Here is a 9,875-nt window from a genome sequence, read left to right as displayed (position 1 = left end):
CAACCATGATTTGGGGGCATGGAGTTTATGACTTGGTGACCCCAGGAGGCATGGTGAAGGAGTTCGGAAAAAAAAGAAAAGAAAGGTGCGTTGACGAACGAGCCACTGCTGTGGCAAACTGTCCAGTCCTGACGGGGACCCCCCCGAGAGACCACGGAGAACGCGACCCGGAACTGTCTCACTGACAGTTTACAAAACTGAGCCATTTATTCCTTTGGGACCTCACTCGGGACTGAAAGCAGCTCACTGGGGGTGTTAGCTTTCAGGCGTTTGCAGCCTTATACTGTACAGGCAGGACTCATTCTGCAGTCAGAGACAGATATCAGGGACACAGAAGGCATGCACTGTCTACCCGCGTGTGGCTGACTGCTGGGGTCAGGAGAAGGAACACGGGCACACTTTCTTTTCATTTAAAGATAAAAAAAAAACCCAGTCTTTCACGCTACAGGACTTTCAAATGTAAATATTTTTGGCTTAGTTTTTAATTTTTCTTTGTTATTTTTTAAAGTGTATGTATTTATTTTGACAGAGACAGAGACAGTGCGAGTGGGGGTGGGCAGAGAGAGAGGGAGAGAGAGAATCCCAAGCAGGCTCCACGCTGCCAGCGCAGAGCCTGACACGGGGCTCGGACTCAGGAACTGTGAGATCGTGACCCGAGCAGAAACCAGGAGTGGGACGCTTAACCGAGTGAGCCACCCAGGGGCCCCTAAATATTTTTAAGTGCCGAGTTTACAGAAGGAAATGTTTGCAATGCCCTACTTATTTCTATAAGCACGGTTTTATTTTCTCAATTTAGACTCCTTTGTCTCTATTGGTATGGGAAATACAGTTAGAAGGCAAAATCGAGAATTTTTTCTCAAAGCCCACAGCCAAAATGAAACAAATTCACTTTATCTTCAAAAACAAAGATTTAAGATTGAAAGTGAGGGGATGGAGAACTATTTATCATGCTACTGGAAGTCAAAAGAGAGCTGGAGTAGCCATACTTATATCAGACAAACTAGACTTTAAAGGCTGGAACAAGAGATAAAGAAGGGCATTATATAATAATTACAGGGTCTATCCATTAAGAAGACCTAACAAGTATAAATGTCTATGCGCCGAATACGGAGCCCCCAAATATATAAAACAATTAATCACAAACATAAGCGACCTTATTGACAAGATTGTGGTAATTGCAGGGAACTTTAATACCCCACTTACAACAATGGATAGATCATCTAGACACATGGTCAATAAAGAAACAAGGGCCCTGAATGATACATTGGATCAGATGGACTTGACAGATATATTTAGAACTCTGCATCCCAAGCAACAGAATATACTTTCTTCTCGAGTGCATATGGAACATTCTCCAAGATAGATCGCATACTGGGTCACAAAACAGCCCTTCCTAAGTATACAAGAATTGAGATCATACCATGCATACTTTCGGACCACAATGCTATGAAGCTTGAAATCAACCACAGGAAAAAGTCTGGAAAACCTCCAAAAGCATGGAGGCTAAAGAACACCCTACTAAAGAATGAGTTGGTCAACCAGGCAATTAGAGAAGAAATTAAAAAATATATGGAAACAAATGAAAATGAAAATACAACAATCCAAACGCTTTGGGACGCAGCGAAGGCAGTCCTGAGAGGAAAATATATTGCAATCCAGGCCTATCTCAAGAAACAAGAAAAATCCCAAATACAAAATCTAACAGCACACCTAAAGGAAATAGAAGCAGAGCAGCAAAGACACCCTAAATCCAGCAGAAGAAGAGAAATAATAAAGATTAGAGCAGCAATAAACAATATAGAATCTAAAAAAACGGTAGAGCAGATCAACGAAACCAAGAGCTGGGTTTTTGAAAAAATAAACAAAATTGACAAACCTCTAGCCAGGCTTCTCAAAAAGAAAAGGGAGATGACCCAAATAGATAAAAATCATGAATGAAAATGGAATTATTACAACCAATCCCTCAGAAATACAAGCAATTATCAGGGAATACTATGATAATTATATGCCAATAAGCTGGACAACCTGGAAGAAATGGACAAATTCCTAAGCACCCACACACTTCCAAAACTCAAACAGGAGGAAACAGAAAGCTTGAACAGACCCATAACCAGCGAAGAAATTGAATCAGTCATCAAAAATCTCCCAACAAATAAGAGTCCAGGACCAGGTGGCTTCCCAGAGGAATTCTACCAGACATTTAAAGCAGAGGTAATACGTATCCTTCTCAAGCTATTCCAAAAAATAGAAAGGGAAAGAAGACTTCCAGACTCATTCTATGAAGCCAGTATTACTCTGATTCCTAAACCAGACAGAGATCCAATAAAAAAAGAGAACTACAGGCCAATATCCCTGATGAATATGGATGCAAAAATTCTCAATGAGATACTAGCAAATCGAATTCAACAGATTATAAAAAGAATTATTCACCATGATCAAGTGGGATTCATTCCTGGGATGCAGGGCTGGTTCAACATTCGCAAATCAATCAATGTGATACATCACATTAATAAAAGAAAAGATAAGAACCATATGATCCTGTCAATCGATGCAGAAAAAGCATTTGACAAATATCAGCACCCTTTCTTAATAAAAACCCTGGAGAAAGTCGGGATAGAAGGAACATACTTAAACATCATCAAAGCCATTTAGGAAAAGCCCACAGCTAACATCATCCTCAATGGGGAAAAACTGAGAGCTTTTTCCCTGAGATCAGGAACACGACAGGGATGTCCACCCTCACCGCTGTTGTGTAACATAGTGTTGGAAGTGCTAGCATCAGCAATCAGACAACAAAAGGAAATCAAAGGCATCAAAATTGGCAAAGATGAAGTTAAGCTTTCGCTTTTTGCAGATGACATGATAATATACATGGAGAACCCGATAGACTCCACCAAAAGTCTGCTAGAACTGAAACATGAATTCAGCAAAGTTGCAGGACACAAAATCAATGTACAGGAATCAGTTGCATTCTTATACACTAATAATGAAACAACAGAAAGAAAAATAAAGAAACTGATCCCATTCACAATTGCACCAAGACGCATAAAATACCTAGGAATAAATCTAACCAAAGATGTACAAGATCTGTATGCTGAAAACTATAGAAAGCTTATGAAGGAAATGGAAGAAGATATAAAGAAATGGAAAAACATTCCGTGCTCATGGGTTGGAAGAATAAATATTGTCAAAATGTCAATACTACCCAAAGCTATGTACACATTCAATGCAATCCCAATCAAAATTGCACCAGCATTCTTTCTCGAAGCTAGAACAAGCAATCCTAAAATTCATATGGAACCACAAAAGGCCCCGAATAGCCAAAGGAATTTTGAAGAAGAAGACCAAAGCAGGAGGCATCACAATCCCAGACTTTAGGCTCTACTACAAAACTGTAATCATCAAGACAGCATGGTGTTGGCACAAAAACAGACACATAGACCAATGGAATAGAATAGAAACCCCAGAACTAGACCCACAAACGTATGGCCAACTCATCTTTGACAAAGCAGGAAAGAGCATCCAATGGAAAAAAGACAGTCTCTTTAACAAATGGTGCTGGGAGAACTGGACAGCAACATGCAGAAGGTTGAAACTAGACCACTTTCTCACACCATTCACAAAAATAAACTCAAAATGGATAAAGGACCTGAATGTGAGACAGGAAACCATCAAAACATTAGAGGAGAAAGCAGGAAAAGACCTCTCTGACCTCAGCCGCTGCAATTTCTTACTGGACACATCTCCAAAGGCAAGGGAATTCAAAGCAAAAATGAACTGTTGGGACCTCATGAAGATAAAAAGCTTCTGCACAGCAAAGGAAACAATCAACAAAAGTAAAAGGCAACCTACAGAATGGGAAAAGATTTTTGCAAATGACATATCAGACAGAGGGCTAGTATCCAAAATATAATAAAGAGCTCACCAAACTCCACACCCAAAAAACAATCCAGTGAATTAATGGGCAGAAAACATGAATAGACACTTTTCTAAAGAAGACATCCAGATGGCCAACAGGCACATGAAAAGATGCTCAATGTCACTCCTCATCAGGGAAATACAAATCAAAACCACAGTCAGGTATCACCTCACGCCAGTCAGAGTGGCCAAAATGAACAAATCAGGAGACTATAGATGCCGGAGAGGATGTGGAGAAACGGGAACCCTCTTGCACTGTTAGTGGGAATGCAAACTGGTGCAGCCGCTCTGGAAAACAGTGTGGAGGTTCCTCAAAAAATTAAAAATAGACCTATCCTATGACCCAGCAATAGCACTGCTAGGAATTTACCGAAGAGATACAGGAGTGCTGATGCATAGGGGCACTTGTACCCCAATGTTTATAGCAGCACTCTCAACAATAGCCAAATTATGGAAAGAGCCTAAATGTCCGTCAACTGACGAATGGATAAAGAAATTGTGGTTTATGTACACAATGGAGTACTACGTGGCCGTGAGAAAGAACAAAATCTGGCCCTTTGTAGCAACGTGGATGGAACTGGAGAGTGTGATGCTAAGTGAAATAAGCCATACAGAGAGAGACAGATACCATATGTTTTCACTCTTATGTGGATCCTGAGAAACTTAACAGAAACCCATGGGGGAGGGGAAGCAAAAAAAAAAAAGAGGTTAGAATGGGAGAGAGCCACAGCATAAGAGACTCTTAAAAACTGAGAACCGAGGGTTGATGGGGGGTGGGAGGGAGGGAAGGGTAGGTGATGGGCATTGAAGAAGGCAACTGGGTGTTGTATGGAAACCAATTTGACAATAAATTTCATATATTAAAAAAAATAAAAAATAAATAAAAAAACAAGAGATTTAATAAGGTTTTTTTGGTTTGTTTTTTGTTTTTGTTTTTGTTTTTGGAGTATTTGTGGTGGTTGTTTTTCTCCCCCATTTTACTTGGCTTCCCGGTCTTCCCTTTTCTGAACTTTTGGAATTTTGTTGCTAATTCTTACCACAAGATGTCACTATTTTACCAGCCATCCCTAAATGCTTTTCTGCAAGCCTTTAAAATGATCTCTGCTGATGTGTCATTGACTTCTTGAAACACAGCCACTAAACTGTCCACATTGTTCGGACAGGGGAGGTTATAAATTTCACTTGGAGAAGGGGTGGTTCAACCTGGTGGCACAGGAAGACCCTGAAACTTGCTTCTTCCCATGAACACACACCAACTACAGCTACATCTAGAACAATTCTCTCCGCAAAAGACCGGAGGAGGACCTAAACAGCTCTTCCACAGCAAAAGACCTCGCCCCCAGGGCAGCTACCCACAAGGGGGAGGCATCTTACAAATACGGAATGTATCCCTGAGGACCAAGGGGTTTGAGCCCCATATCAGGCACCGCCAAGGGGTTTGAGCCCCGTATCGGGCACCGCAACCCCTGGACCTGCACTGGAAAGACAAGCCCCCCCCCCCCCCCCCAAATATCTGGCTTTGAAAACCAATGGGCCTTACGTCTAGAAGATCCAAAGGGCTGTAGGGAACTGAGATTCTGCTCTTAAAGGGCTTGCACACAAACTCACTTGCCCAGGGTCCCCCTGCATAAAATAGCAGGTTGAAAAGTGCCTAGTGCATATGCAAAGGCTATTCATTGGCTAAACCTAACGCGGGTGCTGAGGGGCAGGGTTCTATTGGAGCTCACTCGGGGGATGGAGGTGACAGTGGATGCCATTTTTGCCCTCTCCCTATATCTTGCTAACACTGCTTACCCTGCCCCTGTGTTTCTCTGAAACTCGGCCCTGCTAAGCCTGGTGAGCAGGTGCACCCCAGGTTGGAACACTCCTGTGGGCCTGCTGCAGAAAGGGTGACTTCCTACAAACATACAATCTTCCCAGACTGAATGATGAAGAAAGAGAAAATCTGAACAGACCAATCATCACCACGCGATTGAGTCAGTAATCAAACACCTACCAACAAACAAAAGTCCAGGACCAGACAGCTTCAGTGGTGATTTCTACTAGACATTGCATGATTTAATATCCGCTCGTCTCAAGCTTCTTTTTTTTCAATACATTTCCCATTTTTACTGGGCATACTCATACACACAATGTGTTTTAAAAATGGGTCTTACAGGGGCGCCTGGGTGGCGCAGTCGGTTAAGCGTCCGACTTCAGCCAGGTCACGATCTCGCGGTCCGGGAGTTCGAGCCCCGCGTCGGGCTCTGGGCTGATGGCTCAGAGCCTGGAGCCTGTTTCCGATTCTGTGTCTCCCTCTCTCTCTGCCCCTCCCCCGTTCATGCTCTGTCTCTCTCTGTCCCAAAAATAAATAAAAGTTGAAAAAAAAATTTAAAAAAAAATAAAAAAATAAAAAAATAAAAATGGGTCTTACATAGTTTTATCACCTGATTTACAACTAAATATATTGTGGACATTTTCTCTTCTACAACAGTTAAAATACTTTCAAAGTATGGAGAAAACATAATTTATTAAGCTCTCTTCTTGGGGAAACTTAGAATTCTTTTTTCCAAAGAGACTCTATCCTTTTCACAATGCATTGAGAAAAAAAAAGGATGTCCTTGTCCTCTACGGCTTTCTATACGTGATAGAAACTTGCCTTTCAACTTACCTTTTTAACTTGCTCCTCAGGCCTCTCTAATGATCAACCAACTAATGCATTTTATTTTTTCCATCATCTCTCCCATTTGCTTCCTCTTTTCTATCTATTCTCCTTGGTGTGCGCACGCGCGCGCGCGCGCGCGTGCACACACACACACACACACACACACACACACACACTTCTAATACTTCAGCATCCTGTTCCTTGCCTCTAATATCTGCCCCCTGTCCTCTCGTTTGCTCCCTTAAGGGACTTCCTTTACTTTCTTTTAAAGGATGAGGACTTAGTTGATTTTGATGAGCTCTACTCAAAGCTTTATCCTCACTTCCACCTTAGGGGTAGTCTTGAATAATCTGAAGACAGATTCAATGGGTTAAAGGAAAATAAGAAGAAGCCCTTGGCAGAAATACATGTATCAGGAACATAGAACTTGGTAACAACGTCGATATGGCTGACTTTTTCTAAAAGAAGTTTCTTTGGAGAGGGCAGGGAGAGGAAAGTAGTTGGTATTTTAAGGAAATGAGAGGGACCGGTATGAAAATCTGATCACTATTTCGAAGCAACTAACAAATGGTCATCTCTCAGTTAGGACACTGGAGGGACAGCCTTTGCAGGTCATGAAATCTGCATGACCAATATTGCACGCAGGCGTTCATTACCAGTAACTTTGTATAGCAAGGCAGATGCCAGTTAGCAAAAAAAGTAGGGCCCGAAGACAGCGCTGATTCTGGAGTCCGGGAAACCAGGAAGTGCTCACCCATCACGTGGCCACCTAAAAGGGCAAGAGGGGACAATGTGCTTCACCACCCTGTGGGAGAAATGTCTGAGGAAAGCAGTGAAGCTGCCCATGCCAGCATTTACACCTGGAACATTTCTTGGGCAGCCAGGTGTCATGGGGCACAGACTCACAGTTCTCTTTATGCAAATCGTGCTCACAGTTCTGGCCATAGATGGACGGAGGGCAGGCACAGGAGGACCAAAGCATGCAGGTTCCTCCATTCAGAGAGCAGCAACTCAGTGTCCTGAATTCCTGTGGATGGCGCAAACTGGAAAAACCAATGATGAATTACAGGCTCCTCCTGTGACAGAATATTGTCATCTCTTAAGGCCACGTCTCCCTGAGAGGGACGTGCACATTTATGGTAGCCCAACCCAGCAACGAATTCCAGTTCAAAGGCGTTGGAAATGGCCATGATCGAAATCACACCGGAAGAGAAGGGCTCCATCTTTCTGTGATCTACAGCTCCTTAGCCAGGGACTCAGCCTTCCCGGGGACTCTCCTTCCTCAACTGTTCTTCTCAAACTTTTCCAAAAATTCTTGAAGAGGAGTAAATGCTGCCAGACTCATTTTACGAGGTCGGCATGATACCAAAATCAGATAAGGATATCCCCAAAAAGGAAAAACCACAGACTAATATCCCTGATCAACATTAGGTAAAAATCCTCAGAAAGTCCACTGAATTCAACACTATGTTAAAAAGATCATGTACCACCATCAAGTGGGATTCATTCCAGGGATGCAAGGGTGGTTCAACGTGTGAAATCAATCAACATGATACACCACATTAACAAAATGAAGGCTAAAAATCGCATGATCATGTGCATAGATGCAGAAAAAGCATTTAATAAAATTCAACATCCATTTATGATAAGATTCTCAAGAAAGAAGGTATATAAAAAAGATAAAAACAGAGAGGGAGGCAAACCATAAGAGACTCTTAAATACAGAGAACAAACTGAGGATTGCTGGAGGGAAGGTGGCTGGAGGGAAGGTGGCTGGAGGGATGGGTTAAATGGATGATGGACATTAAGGAGGGCACTTTTTGGGTCTGGCACTGGGTGTCCTGTGTAAGAGATGAATCACTGGGTTCTACTCCTGAAGGCAAGAGTACACTGTATGTTAACTAACTTGAATTTAAATAAGAAAGAATATATCTCAACATAATAAAGGCCATAAAGGGCAAGCCCACGGCTAAGACCATACTTAACAGCGAAAAGCCAAAAGGTTTTTCTCTGAGATCAGAAAGAACACAAGGATGCCTCCTCTTTCCACTTTTATTCAACGCAGACTTGGAAGTTCTAGTCAGAGTAATAAAGCAAGAAAAAGAAACAAAAGTCAGCTAAAATGGAAAGGAAGAAGTAAAACTCTTAGTATTCATAATCAACATGATTTTATATGTAGAAAACCCCGACTCTACCAAAAACTGTGAGCATAAACAAATTCAACAGAGTTGCAAGATATAAAATCAGTATACAAAAATCGATTGCATTTTATACAGTAACAACTATCAGAAAGAGAAATTAAGAAAACAATCTCATTTACGATTACATCAAAAACAATAAAATAACTAGAGATAAATTTAACCAAGGAGGTAAAATACCTATATACTAAAAACTACAGGACGCTGATAAAAGAAATTGAAGAAGACAGAAATAAACAAAAATATATTCATGCTCATGGACTGGAAGAATCTTGCTAAAATGTCCACACTACCCAAAGCTCTCTACAGATTCAGTGCAATCCCTACAGAAATTCCAAAGACATTTTTCACAGAAATAGTACAAACAATCCTAAAATGTACATGCAATCCCCAAAAATCCCAAATAGTTAAAGTAATCTTGAGAAAGAAGGACAAACCTGGAGGTACCATGATCCTTGATTTCAAACCATTTTACCTAGCTCTAGTTACCAAAACAGTATGGGACTGGCATAAAAACAGACAAATAGACCAATGGAATAGAACAGAGACTCCAGAAATAAATCCATGCATATACGGTTAATTAACTGACAAGAAAGGAGGCAAGAATACACAATAGGTAAAAATGTAGACGGTGTTGGGAAAACTGGACAGCCCCATGTAAAAGAATGAAACTGGACCACTATCTTTTTTTGAATGTTTATTTTTGAGAGAGAGACAGAGACAGAGCATGAGAGGGGGAGGGGCAGAGACAAAGGGAAACAAAGAACTTGAAGCAGGCTCCAGGCTCTGAGCTGTCAGCACAGAGCCTGATCGTGGGGCTCAAACTCACAAACCGCGAGATCATGACCTGAGCCAAAGTCAGAAGCTTAACCGACTGAGCCACCCAGGCACCCTTGGACCACTATCTTACAAGGTACACAAAAATGAACTCAAAATGCATTAAAGACTTGAATGTCAGTCCTGAAACCATAAAACTCCTGGTAGAAAATACAGGCAATAGGCTCCTTGGCAGCAGTCTTGGTGACAAGTCTTTGGATTTGACACCAAAGCAAAGGCAACAAAAGCAAAAATAAACAACTGGAACTACATTAAAAAGCTTCTGCATAGAAAATGAA

General features: G+C 41.6%; 1 pseudogene; it reads right to left on the bottom strand.

Moving 5' to 3' along the window:
* Positions 1-7,155: 7,155 nt before the first annotated feature.
* Positions 7,156-7,785, bottom strand: LOC122477837 (annotated as a pseudogene).
* Between the last annotated feature and the right edge of the window lie 2,090 nt (positions 7,786-9,875).

The sequence above is a fragment of the Prionailurus bengalensis genome, chromosome X (genome assembly GCF_016509475.1).
Source record: "Prionailurus bengalensis isolate Pbe53 chromosome X, Fcat_Pben_1.1_paternal_pri, whole genome shotgun sequence".
In the NCBI taxonomy this organism is placed as follows: domain Eukaryota; kingdom Metazoa; phylum Chordata; class Mammalia; order Carnivora; family Felidae; genus Prionailurus; species Prionailurus bengalensis.
This window is presented reverse-complemented; position numbering and strand designations above follow the sequence as displayed.